This window comes from Pogoniulus pusillus, chromosome 6 (genome assembly GCF_015220805.1).
Source record: "Pogoniulus pusillus isolate bPogPus1 chromosome 6, bPogPus1.pri, whole genome shotgun sequence".
Classification (NCBI taxonomy): domain Eukaryota; kingdom Metazoa; phylum Chordata; class Aves; order Piciformes; family Lybiidae; genus Pogoniulus; species Pogoniulus pusillus.
In genome coordinates, this window is record NC_087269.1 from 23,849,834 (window position 1) to 23,863,848 (window position 14,015).

The following is a 14,015-nucleotide window of genomic DNA, read 5'->3' on the forward strand; positions in this document are numbered from 1 at the left end:
CTGTATCATGGTAAAATTTCCTCTAGCAATATTCTTACTACCGTTCCAGCATTTGCTCTGTTAGCTGGAAAGGCTTCCACAAAGTGGGTTAAGTGATATCTTCCTATCTTGGGCAGATCAGTAAAATCCATCTATATTCTCTCAAAGGGTCTCTTAGCTAATTCTCTTCCTCCTAACACTCGTTCTCTCATCTGCCTTTTATTCATTCATTGGCAAGTTAGACAGCCCTCTATCATTTTCTTTGCTATCCCATATATCCCCATACAAGCATATTTTGATTCAAATTGGTCTACCAGTGCCTGTATCCCCCAGTGAGTTTGATTGTGTAATTTTTCTATAATTCCTCCAGCAATTCCTTTTGATATCACTTCCCTTTCATCAGGTAGGGTCCATTTGCCCCCCTTTTCTATAGCCCTCATTTGCTGGAGTTTTTCTTTTTCTCTCTGTGTGAAACTTACTGTCATATTAATGCCTGATGTCTGGTCTGTATTTATATTCAATTGGGCTGCTCTTTTTGCCGCCTCATCAGCTAAATTGTTTCCTTTAACTGTTTTACCTACCCTTTTTGATGTCCTTGCATGTAAACTACTGCTATTTGTTTAGGTTCCCTTAGGGCTAATAAAATTTCTTTCATAAGTGTTTTATGTATTAACCCTTTTCCCTGACTGTTTAGGAGTCCTCTTTCTTCTCATATCTTTCCAAAGTGTGGACTACCCCATAAGCATATTTGGAGTCTGTATAAATGGTCACTATCTGACCCTTTAATAATCTCAAGGCTTTTAACAATGCATACAGTTCGCAAGCCTGAGGGGATCATTGTTTGTTCAAAGGACCTGAATCTATCACATGGGATGTCCTTCCATTTATTATAGTGTATTCTGACTTCCTTTTTCCTTTCACTACTCATGAGGAGCCATCTGTAAACATTTTCTCTCCCCCTAATAATTCCTCATCTTCTAGATCTTCCCTTATTTTAGCCTGTTTTTCTATCAGCTGGACACAATCCTGGGTCAAACTTGAGTCTGGTTCACCATATAAAAATTGAGCAGGGTTTAAGGCTCCTGTCGTTTGCAGGGTTAGTTTAGGGGAATGTATTAGAGTCCTCTCGTACTTTAAAAGTATACTGTCAGTCAGACAGTGGTCCGCCTTTTGATTTAGTATCCCCCTTAGGTCATGGGGGGTAAATACTCTCAATTCACCCATTTGATGGTTTGGGTGTTCCCCTCCCCCCACACTTTAGAAATCACCCAGACTAGACTCAGACAGCTCTGGAAATATGAACGAAGCTATTTATTTGCAGCTAGCACAATACACAAGCAGATATTTACAGTATATACAGTTATATACAAGGCAAAAGGTAATACAGAAACACAACTCCCCTCCCAGAAACCTGAGCCCCCAGGAGGGGCTCTCAACCACCCCTCACCCTCCCCCTGCCCCTCTCAACCTTACCCCAGTCCTAAGGAAGAATAGAGGTTAAGCCAAGAGGTTAAGAAGCAAAGGTGGATTAGGCCAAATGGAAGGTGAGGTTAGGAAGATGCAGTTCAGTCAGCAGCCCAAGGCAGAGAGAGACAAAATGGAGAGAGTGTTATCTAATGTTTTTGTTTCTTGTTCAGCAAGACTCTGAGGGGAGTAGACATCACCACTGTTTTCCTTTCACAGCCTATGATCTAGTTCTTTTCACCAAAACATTCTAGCTAGCTTCAAACAAGCACAATCCACCCCTGTTTACTTCACTCAGAGTATCGCTGAGAATTATCTGATTTAATCTAAATCATTATTTACACTAATGAATATTACAAGTTCAGTTCACACTTCATTTCAGCTATCTCAGATGTAGGTGATTCAAAAGCTCAGAATAGTTTGTCTCCTCACAGATAAGAACAGGGACTCCCAGGTGACATTTGGTTTGTGCTCATGTACTGTAGATTCTCTTGTAGATACTTTCATTGTTGGACGCCGATGGTGCCTAGAACAGAAAACTCCTAACAGCTTGTATTATTCACTCTGGATTTAAACTCTCTCAGCTAAGGTTAGATTTCTCTGTGGAATACACTGGATTTCACCATTCTCCTGCATTACCCAGTAGGTATGACCAGGACCTTCAGCAGACACCATCCCTCGGACAGGTTTCCCTTCACCCGAATGAGAAAATATCCAAACACTTTTCCCTAACAGATTATTTTCACATACAACAGCAACTTTATCACCGTCTACTGTTTGGACCAAGTCTGATTGTGCAGGTCCTGCTCTGTTTACTGAACCTCTACTATTTACCAACCAGGTAGCTTGTGCTAAATGCTTGTCCCAGTTTTTCAGAGTTCCACTCCCCATGGCTTTTAGGGTGGTTTTCAGCAAACCGTTGTAGTGCTCAATCTTCCCTGAAGCTGGTGCATAGTAGGGTATGTGATAGATCCACTCAATGCTGTGCTCTTTGGCCCAGTCTTTCACAAGATTGTTCTTGAAATGAGTGCCATTGTCTGACTCGATTCTCTCTGGAGTTCCATGTCTCCACATGATCTGTCTTTCCAAGCCAAGTAGCATGTGGAACTGGATAGGTTTCCAGCCATCCAGTCCTGGCCTCCAACATCGTTAGCACATACTGCCTGCCAGAACAAGATCGAGGTAAAGTGATGTAGTCAATCTGCCAGGCTTCACCATACTTGTACTTTGACCATCTCTCACCATACCATAAGGGCTTGATTCACTTAGTCTGCTTAATAGCAGCACAAATGTCACAGTCATAGATGACTTGGGTGATAGCATCCATGGACAAGTCAATTGACCTATCACGTGCCCATCGGTATGTTCCATCTCTGCCTTGATGTCCAGATGAGTCATGGGCCCACGGAGCTAGGAACAGTTCACTTCGGTGTTTCCAATCAAGGTCAAGATCAGAGTTTGTATCAATTTGAGACATCTTAGCAGCTTGGTCTGCCTGCTGGTTGTGTTGGTGTTCCTCAGTGGCTCTGCTCTTAGGCATGTGTGCATCTACGTGCCGCACCTTCACTGGGATTCTCTCCAGCCGTGCATCAATGTCCTGCCATAGATCAGCACACCAAATAGGCTTTCCTTTCCTCTGCCAGCCATGCTTCTTCCAGTCCTTTAGCCAACCCCATAGAGCATTGGCTACCATCCATGAGTTGGTGTAGAGGTAAAGGATAGGCCAATTTTCACATTCAGCCACATCAAGACCAAGTTGGACAGCTTTTACCTCATCAAACTGACTGGATTCTCCTTCTCCATCTCTCGCTTCAGGAACTCTCCTGGTAGGACTCCAGACTGATGACTTCCATATTTGCTTGTTCTCAACAAGATGACAGGAACCATCTGTGAACAAAGCGTAGTTCTTTTCCTGATTAGACAGATCACCATAGGGAGGAGCTTCTTCAGCATGGGTTATTTTCTCCTCTGGAGGTTTGGTACAGTCTATACCTTCCAGCCAGTTGGTGATCACCTCCATCAGACCAGGTTGATCAAGAATGTTCGTTGGGTTATCAAAGTCATCCATTTAGACCAGGTTGCATTCGTGACATGGTGTGTTGATGAACCTCTGCCTTTAAACATCCAGTTTAGAACTGGCAATCTAGGAGCTAAAAGCAATTGTGACTCAGTTCCAATCACTTCAGAAGCTGCTTTCACTCCTTGGTATGCTGCTAGTATCTCTTTCTCTGTTGGGGTGTAATTTGCCTCTGAACCTCTGTAGCTACGACCCCAGAAGCCAAGTGGATGACCACGTGTCTCATTTGGAGCTCTCTGCCAATGGCTCCAAGTTGGACCATTGTCACTGGCAGCCACGTACAGAATGTTTTTAATGTCCGGACCAGATTGCACAGGTCCCAAGCCCACTGCATGGACTACTTTCTCGCATGATCTGATCAAAGGCTACTTGCTGTTCAGGTCCCCACTTGAAATTCTTTCTCTTATGAGTCGCATCATGCAGAGGTTTGACAATCTGACTGAATCCAGGAATTTGTAGTCTCCAAAATCCCACTGCACCCAAGAAAGATAGAGTGTCCTTCTTATTGGTAGGAACTGCCATGCTGGAGACTTTGTTGATGTGCTAGTTTGAAGCAAGCTGGAATGTTTTGGTAAAAGAACTTGATAACAGGCAGTGGAATGAAAAACATGGTGTCTCCTTCTCTCACAGTTACGCTGAGAACTCTGGGAAGAAGAAGTAAACATTCTCCATTTTGTCTTTCACTTCTGCCTTTGCCTTCAGACCTAGTCACATCTCATTAACCTTGCTCCTACTAACCGTGCTCCCTAACCTCTTGGCTGCACCTCTCTTCTTCCTGAGAACTGGGGTAAGGTTGAGAGGGCCGGGGGAGGTGTTGGGGTGGTTTGAGAGCCCCTCCTGGGGACTCAGGTTTCTGGGAGGGGAGTTGTGCTTTTGTATTGTTTATCCTTTTGTATATTTCTGTATATAATTGTATATAACTGTATATATTGTAAATAGCTGCTTGTAAATTCTGCTAGCTGTAAATAAATTGTTTCATCTATATTCCCAGGGTCCGTCTGAGTTAGCTGGGGCAAATACAAAGTGTGGGAGGGGCGGGGTAACCCCCAACCATCACAGTTGATCACATCCTGAGGCATGTGATGGCGACCATCCTGCCACCGCACTCCCAGAAACTGAATTTCTGTGGCAGGTCCTTTGACCTTGTCTCTCTTAATGGCAAAACCTGCTTGCAACAGAATGTCAATGATTTTGTTACCTTTCTCGAAGACTTCCTCAGCAGTTTGGCCCCACACAATGATGTCGTCGATGAACTGGATGTGCTCTGGAGCTTTACCTTTCTCCAGTGCATTGTGGATGACTGAGTGACAGATCGTTGAGCTGTGTTTCCACCCCTGAGGCAAAAGGTTAAACTTGTACTGGATTTTTCTCTGAGTGAATGCAAACTGAGGCCTGCACTCCTTTGCTATGGGAAGAGAGAAGAAAGCATTAGCAATGGCTATGGTAGCATACCATTTAGCCTCCTTCTATTCCAGCTCGTTCTGGAGTTCCAGCATGTCCGGCACAGCTGCGCTCATGGGTGGAGTCACCTCATTGAGGGCACGAAAATCAACTGTCAGCCTCCAGTCTCTGCACAGGCTTACGCACAGGACAGATGGGACTGTTGAAAGGTGAATGAACTTTCTCGTTGACAGCATGACTCTCCAGTTGATGAATCAGCTGATGAATGGGCAACAAAGAGACACGGTTAGTTCTCTACTGCCAGTGGTGTACAGTTTGAGTAGCAATTGGCACTTCCAGATCCTCTATGTCATGATGTCCCACAACTGCAGATTCATCTGAAAGTTCAGGTCTAAGGAACAATTTCAATTTACCATCCTCAATCTCTACAGATGCTGTTCCAATAGCCCATTTGTGACCCTTAGGATCTTTGAAACAACCTTGTCTCAAAAAGTCAATTCCCAGAATGCAAGGCGCATCAGGACCAGTTACAATAGTATGTTTCTTCCACTCTTTACCAGTTAAAAGGATCTCAGCTTGCAACTTAGTTAACTCCTGAGATCCACCAGTGATTCCAGACATAGTGATAGCTCTGTCCCTTTGTAATTTGATGGCAACAAAGTACACTGAGCACCTGTGTCAACTAAAGCCCTGTATTTCTGAAGTTTTGAACTGCCAGGCCACCTAATGAATGCATTCCAGTAGATTTGGTTCTCTCCACTATCCCTTTCCTCCTCCTGGCTGGAGGTAGGGCACCCCCAATGATGAACATGGTATGTGGGGTGTACACTATGATTGGTGCTGTTGTGAGAGAAACTGCAATTGTTGGAATAATTGTAGTTGCTCTGGGGAGCTGAAGAAGTGACAGCTACTTTTCTGGCATTGCTGCCTCTGTTTCTGCCACTCTGCAGTTCCCTGACTCTCTTTGAAAGAGCTGAAGTAGGTTGACCATCCCACTTGTTCATGTTCTCACCATATTGGTCACACAGAGTTATCCACAGTGATGCACATGATTGCTGATGTCTAGGTGGAATTTTTCTCCTCCTGGGCTGGAATTGCCTTGCAGGAGGTGGGCATCTGTTCCTGATGGCAGAAATATGCACCCATTCAGATGATGCAGGGGCGTATCTTTTACCAGGTTGGCAATGTTTTTAAGATCCTCCTTCAGTTCTTTCATGCTGTTCTTAATGCCATTCTCAATGCCATCTTTTATCTCTGTACCCAGAGTTTTTATGGCACAGATGATGGCAGAATGTGACAAGCTGTCCTCTATCTGCCTGAGCTGGTCAGTGAATTCACCAACAGTGAAAGACCTTCCATTATCACTCCTTGATAGAAACTTGCTAGCCAAGATGTTAGCATAGGATGAAGGAGCAAGCTTAATAAGCTTCTTCATGAGACCTGTTCCAAGAGGAATGTCATCAGGCTCATGTGTGCCATGATCTCCACAGAGCACTTCCTTCACAGCAAACTCCTTCAGAAGCTTAATTCCCTGCTCAATGGTGTTCCACTTCTTGGCCGCCCATGGCAGATCATCTCAGGAAGGATATCTCATAGCCACAGCCAAAAGAAGGCGTGTCCATGAGCTAACCTTACCAAGAGGACTTGCTAGGTATTTGTCCACTCCACTCTCCTTTGTGAGTGGTCCCAGCTGCTTGGCAGACTTGTCTCCTACCTGCAGGGCATTTGCACCAATGCTACGGCATCTCACTAGCCAGCTTAGGATTGGTTCACCTGATTCCCTTGAGTAGTCCTTTCTAACTTCCCTGACATCTCTGAGGGGATCATTGGAGTCCTGGATTCATCCTCCTCCTCTTCCTCTTGTTGATCTGGTTGTCCCTGGCCTAGAAACAGAACCTTCCTAATAGCACTCTTAAACTCATTGGAACCATCCTCTTTCTTGGCAGCCAACCTCACAGCGCTCTTCTCATCAGAGTTCTGTGATCTAAGCATGTTTGGCAAATCTCAAAGTCTATATGTCTGCTCTTCCTCTTCTTGCTCACCAGAGATCCCCTCTCTTACATCCTCTTTTGAATCACACTTTGTCAAATGTTGCATCTTGGCTTTCGCTTTATCCGGTGCCAAAAAGGCGTTCTGTGCAGTGACAGACTTTGACGAGTCTACTGAAGGGTTTGAATCATTGGGGGTCTGGCCTGAAGCCTGTGAGTTCAGATCTGCCTTAGAACTAACAGGTTTCTGGTTGTCTGCTGGCTGGGGATTCGAACAGGCTGAGTTAGTGTTACTAGTGTTATTAGTAGAGGGAACATCTTGGCTTCGATTATTTCCCTGTACTCCTGGGACGCCTGCCAATCCTGCTGTGTTATCATTCCCACTAGGAATATTTACAGCTTTCCCAGAACCTGGAGAGGGAGGTGTAGTGGCTGTGCCTTGTTGTACCCCTGAGTTATCTTTGTTTTGGTTTCCACTGGTACATTGTTTTTGCGACACTGTCCCTTTCATTTTGGACACAGAGACCTTCCTAGTTCTTAGAGGCATTGCACTCGAATTCTTCGCACAGAAAGTTAAAAGTATAATAAAATAAAACATTATAAGAACTAGAATCACACACACCAGAAATGCCACAGTTTGACGTGAATAAAATTCTGAACAAGGGTCTGGCATCTCAGTTCTGGTCTGAATCACTCTCATTAGTGAGGAAGATAAAGCAGAAGTACTTTCATTAGTAAATACCCCTGTAATGTTACTGGCAATCTTTTCAGCGACATTAAAACCAGCATGCCCCAGGACCAGAAAATGGTTGTGAGTTTAGCTTTCACCTTCTTAAAAGCTACATTAAGAAAGAAATAAACAATGTGGGCTTTGATCCAATTATACACAAGAAAACAGAAAGCAGGCCACACAATAACCCCCACTAAGTAAAATAGCTGCTTCATTAGCTTCATTCTGATTCCCAGAGTTAATTAACAATCACTCAAAATGAATTTGCCACATGTTGGGTGCCAAATAAAGATATGTGATGGTTTGGGTGTTCCCCGCCCCCCTACACTTTAGAAATCACCCAGACTAGACTCAGACAGCTCTGGAAATATGAATGAAGCTATTTATTTACAGCTAGCACAATACACAAGCAGATATTTACAGTATATACAGTTATATACAGAAATATACAAGGTAAAAGGTAATACAGAAACACAACAGCCCTCCCAGAAACCTGAGTCCCCAGGAGGGGCTCTCAACCACCCCTCCCCCTCCCCCTGCCCCTCTCAACCTTACCCCAGTCCTAAGGAAGAATAGAGGTTAAGCCAAGAGGTTAAGAAGCAAAAGTGGGTTAGGCCAAATGGAAGGTGAGGTTAGGAAGATGCAGTTCAGTCAGCAGCCCAAGGCAGAGAGAGACAAAATGGTGAGAATGTTATCTAATGTTTTTGTTTCTTGTTCAGCAAGACTCTGAGGGAGTAGACATCACCATTGTTTTCCTTTCACAGCCTATGATCTAGTTCTTTTCACCAAAACATTCTAGCTAGCTTCAAACTAGCACAACCCACTGAAGTAATTTTCTTGGCTTCCTGTCGTAGAGAAGTATTCTGTCAGCCTACACCGATTGGACTGGATGATCTTGGAGGCCTCTGCCAACCTGGTTGATTCTATGATTCTATGATTCTATGATTTGGCGGAGGGGAGAAATTAATTGGGGTGAGATAATATTATATAAAAATATTGATTTATTAAATTCAATATTCTGAACTCTCACCACCCCCAACCACTGTATATTAATATTAAAATGTTCTTACACAGTTATGAAAACATTCTAGGGTAAAATATGTACAGTGACTTATTAATAACTAGCAAGCATTCAAACTATGAACAGAGAGAGGAGTTTTCCCCGCTGCAAATACTGTTTGGGGCCTGTACACTACTCGTCCAGCAAAGTGGGCTGGAAACTGATTCTGCTCTATGGCAGAGGCAACTTATATTACAGAGGTATTAAAGCAATTACTCACAACTCTTATTAATTATCAATCACATTCCGGGGCTATGTCACAGCCTATGCCAGTGTCCAAATTTCAGGGGGTCTCTGCCTGTGGACTTTGAGGGTGGAATCCTCCCGGCTTGAGGGGAAAGGATGAATCTTTCTGGTTTGTGGGGAAATTATTGTCTCTGACTTGTTTCTCCTGGCGGCGGATGCAATCTTTGCCTTGGTGTTGCTGGCTTCTTCTGGATGCTCCGTCCAGGGATTCTGAGGCAGGCAGGATCTCAGGTGCAGGAGTAGGATATCGTGCTGTCTCTGGCACGGTTCTCATGTGGCTAGCAGGCTGCTCATATGCAGACAATCCAGAGTCTGCTTCCTGGTTATCTTAGCGGCAGTGCTACGCTTACCAGGCACTGATAGGCAGCAGGCATACAAGGATGTGCATGGCTGCTGGGAGTCTGAGCTCCGTAGGTAAAGGCAGGCAAGGCAGGATCTGGTCCTGATAACACAGTGGTGTGCAGATATGCACACCTGTCTTAGGAGACTATAGACTCCACATATATATATATAGGCAGGCTTAAATGAGTGCTGCAACTAAAGTGTGCAGGCAGAGGAGCTGCAAGTGGGTCAGAGCATGAGGGTCTGAGCCTCTGAGCATCAGAGCTATGCAATGGAGTTCGAGTGTGGGGGTCTGAGCACTTTGTTTGCCTGTGCACCCCTATTTATTGAATGTGGGCCAAGATTAATGGCTCCTTTGACCACTAGAATGACCAATCAGGTTGGCAGTAAGCCAAACCTTACCATAATAGGCAAATGCCACTTGCCTGGACTTTCCCCAAATATGGGGATCACATGGGCTTACACCAGGGAGACATGAGCTGGGTGTGTGGAGGCTTACACAACCTGTTTACAACCAGGGGTCCTGGCAGAGAAACACGTCCAGGCAAGGCAAGGCATAAGTAAGCCTATTTTCGGGCCTACAGGCCCTCCATGACACTTCCTCTATCAACAGAGCAGTTGATACTATTGTTTGCCGTCAGGTGGGCCATCCTCTACTAACAGGATCTAATAATTTTGAATAATACCCTACAGGTTTTTTATATCCTGCCCAATTTTGAGTTAAAACCCCATATGCAGTCCTTTCTTCTGTATTCATGTATAAATTGAAGAATTTTCTTATATCAGATAAGATTAACACTGGAGCCTCAATTAAATCAGATTTCAATATTTTCAAATTCCAGTCATCCTCCTGACTCCATTTTAACAACCCATTCTTAGTTAATTTTTCATACAAAGATTTTACCTTCTTAATATAGTTTTCAATCCATTGCCAACAGTATCCTAGTAATCCCAAAAGTTGACGAACTTGTCTCTTGGTTTTTGGGGGTGGCAAGTCCAATATTCCCTTAACCCACTGGGGATCTAACAATTTTTCCCCTTTCTCCAGCCAATGTCCTAAGTATTTCATTTTTTCTTCAGTAAACTGTAATTTTGATTTCGACACTTTTAATCCTTTTGACCCAAGAAAATTCAATAATTTAATGCTTTCTCTCCTGACTTTCTCTTGTTCTTTTCCTGCTAACAGTAAATCATCTACATACTGCAAGAGGGTTACCTCAAGATCTACTTCAAAATCTTGCAATATCAGTTCCAAAGCTTGCCCAAAAAGATTCAGTGACTCTGTGAATCCTTGAGGCAACACAGTCCCTCTCAACTGTTGAGTTCTGCGGGTTTCTATATTATGCCATTCAAAGGCAAAGTAGTCCCTACTCTCTTCCTTAAGAGGGCAAGCCCAAAAGGCATCTTTCAAGTCTATTACACTATACCAGGTATGCTCAGGTGACAATTTACTTAATAAGGTGTACGGATTTGCCACCACAGGGAACTGAGTAAGGGTTTGTTGGTTCACTGTCCTTAAATCTTGTACTAATTTATAAGTCGCATCTGGATTCTTAATAGGTAAAACTGATGTATTTTGTGGGGACATACATGGTTCTAGTATTCCCTGTTCCAACAGCTTATCAATGGTGGGTTGTAATCCCCTTCTTTCCTCAGGGGATATAGGATATTGTTTTATCCTTATAGGCTCTGGTGGATCTTTAATTTTAACCTCTAAAGGTTTGATATCCAATTTTCTTGCTGAGTCTGGAGTGTACCAAACCTCAGGATTTATCTCTTTTTCATCTTCCACAGTGAGGACACACAATCTTACTTTTATTTCCTGTCTACTAATCTCTAAATTGACTCCTAATTCTACCATCAAGTCCCGTCCTAGTAGATTATATTCTGCTTCTGGGACTAATAAAAAGTTTCCAATTGTAAATTTAGTAGAGGATTCAATCTCCACCTCTTTAATGAGAGGCACTTTGAAAGGTTCTCCTTTTGCTCAAATCACCTGCATTCTCTCTAAAGATTCCCTACATCCTAAAGGAACAGCTTGTATAGTAGATCTTTCTGCTCTGGAATCCACTAAAAATGTGAATTTCTGGTGCTGGGGACCTAACCTTATCGAGGGCTCTCGGATCTTAGGAGTCCCCTGACACCTCTAATCTTCCTGATATGCCTTCTCGTCCTGTATTCTTTTTCAGCAACTTTGCTTTAAGTGCCCTTTCCCTTGACAGTAATAGCACACTATCTCTTTTCTCGTCTTCTCCAAGGGCTCTCTACTACTTTTTTCTTTATAGTTTCCTTTTCTCCTTTCATAAGCTTGTCCCTCTCGTATGGCTGTAACAAGAATTCTTGCTTGCCTTTTTTGAGTTTCTTCTTCCCTTCTGACATAGACCTTCTGAGCTTCCCTCAAGAGCTCATCTAGACCTCTCTCCTGCCAATCCTCTAATTTTTCCAATTTCTTTCTAACGTCTACCCATGATTTTGCCACAAATTTGGTCTTCAATAGTGCCTGTCCTATAGGTCCACTTGGATCTACCCCAGAATAGCGTTGGAAGGAGTGCCTTAATTGCTCTAACTATTCGGTGGGTGTCTCATCTTTCTTTTGCCTCTCACTAAAAGCTTTATCTATATTTTGTGCCCTAGGTACAGATTCTCTAATCCCTTGTACTATTATGTCTCGCAAATCGAACATTTCATTCCTATATGCCGGATTCTGGTGATCCCAGTTTGGCCTTTGTAAGAGCCACTTAACCTCTCCAGCAGGACCCTATTGATGCCTGTGTTCCCAATTTCTCATTCCAGCTCTTCTAATAATTTCCCGCTCCTCTACTGTAAATAAAATCCTTAGAATTGATTGCAATTCATTCCAGGTATAAATGGAGGGTCCTAAAATTGATCAAATTTCTCAGCAACACCCAGGGGATCTTCTAAAAGATTCCCCATTTCTTTCTTAAATTCTCTAACATCACCTGAATTTAGAGGTACAGACACAAATCCTACTCCTGGCTGGGGTCCACTGCTATCTCTCTTAAAGGATACAATCCTCCTTCTTGGTTTCTAGTCTGGCTTCGGATTGTGGGCCTACAGGGAGCATCCCCAGAGAAGTTTTCAGGTGATGGGGTGGGGTCTCCCTCTATCGGGGCAGTTGGATCTTCAGCTGGTTCATGATAAGGGGTTTCCGTATAAGGTCGAGGAGACATCTCACAAGTGTCTAATCCTTCCACTCCCCTCCTAGTCCTTTTCTTTTGTTCTCCCTTAAGGGTAAATACTCTAAACAGGGCTTGATCTGATAACCAAGTGTAACCATAGTCACTTTCCTCTTTGTCAAAGGGCTGCTTATCATTAGCATATATATATAATGCTTGGCATACCCAGTCCTCAAAGGTCCCATATACTGGCCAAAATATTCCCCTCCTAATTTCCCTGCCTCCCCAAACCTCCAAACAATAGTATACCATTTTCTCCTTAGACTTCCCTCTCCTGGAAGGATGATCATCCCAATATCCTAATCATAATCCCTAATGCACTGTCAGGCGGGATGTCAGGTAACCTAATCCTTTCCTGTGTGTTTGGAATCGTTGTATCCCGTGTCTTCTGGAGTGCCTTCTTGCACACACACACTTCCCTTTACTCATGACCCAGTCCCTCGCAGGATGTGGGAACCGCACTACGAAAGGGTCTGCACTCGCTGCGCCCGTGATTGGGCGTCTCACTCATTTGCACTTCCAGGACCTCGAATTCCCTGACCAAGCAGAACCCATGAAAAACTGTAATATACTCACGTACTCCTTAGGGACAGTAAGAGTCTTTGCTTGGCTCTTCGTGCACAAAAATTACAGGGTGTTTTCCTTTTGCTTATTCTACCTGGGTTGGGATATCCAAGTGGTCTGAGCTGGGACTTATCAGCCCCAGAACCATCTGAGATGGAGGCGGCTTTTCCGTAGCCTTAATCCCAGCTCAGAGCAACGAGGATCTGAGTCACGGCACCAAATTTGTTAAAAACAGTTCTCACACACTTTGAGATTGGATATGAGAAAATCAACTTTATTTAGACAAAATAAACAAAAGCAGTGCGGGTGGCCGGGGAGTCTCCTGCCCACTGATGGCTCACAAAATGTCTGAGCTTTCTGTTGTGGAGGCAGGGAATTAATGTGGCCAAGTCAGAAATTTACACAAAAATAGAGTTATTTTATTTTCCCAAAAACCCACCCCCAAAACTAGATACAGAAATTAATTTAGCTTTAGTTACCAGATTCAGTTAGTTTGAGAAGATCTACATGGCTGCCATAGATAATCTGACTATTTTGGAAGTTAGAAGTTGGAAAAGGCTTGAGCTATTAATGAATAGCATTTCCCACTTAATAATAAAGCTGAGCCAAAATAACTCACGGTCAGGCTGGCTGAAAAGGGTGGACTGCTACTCGACTTTGGGTTCTCTTTCAGAAGTGGCAGGAGAGTTGTTAAGATCTTAATAGGTGTTAATGGGTGAAGCAGTCCTTTGGAGCAGAGTGCCAGGGGCTCCTGCTGCAGAATCTATCCAGGCCAGGCGAGGGGGGGGAGAAGTCTCAGGAGGGCACGAACTTCCAGGCAGGGGTGAACTCCAAGGCAGGAACTCCAAAGGCAGGAAGTCCCCCAATATTTATACCCTCCCTAGACTTACTACTTCCTAGGCGCAAAGACCACAGCCAATTACAGCTCGATTCTCAGGCGGGCACTGCACAGGCACCCCTCATGCTG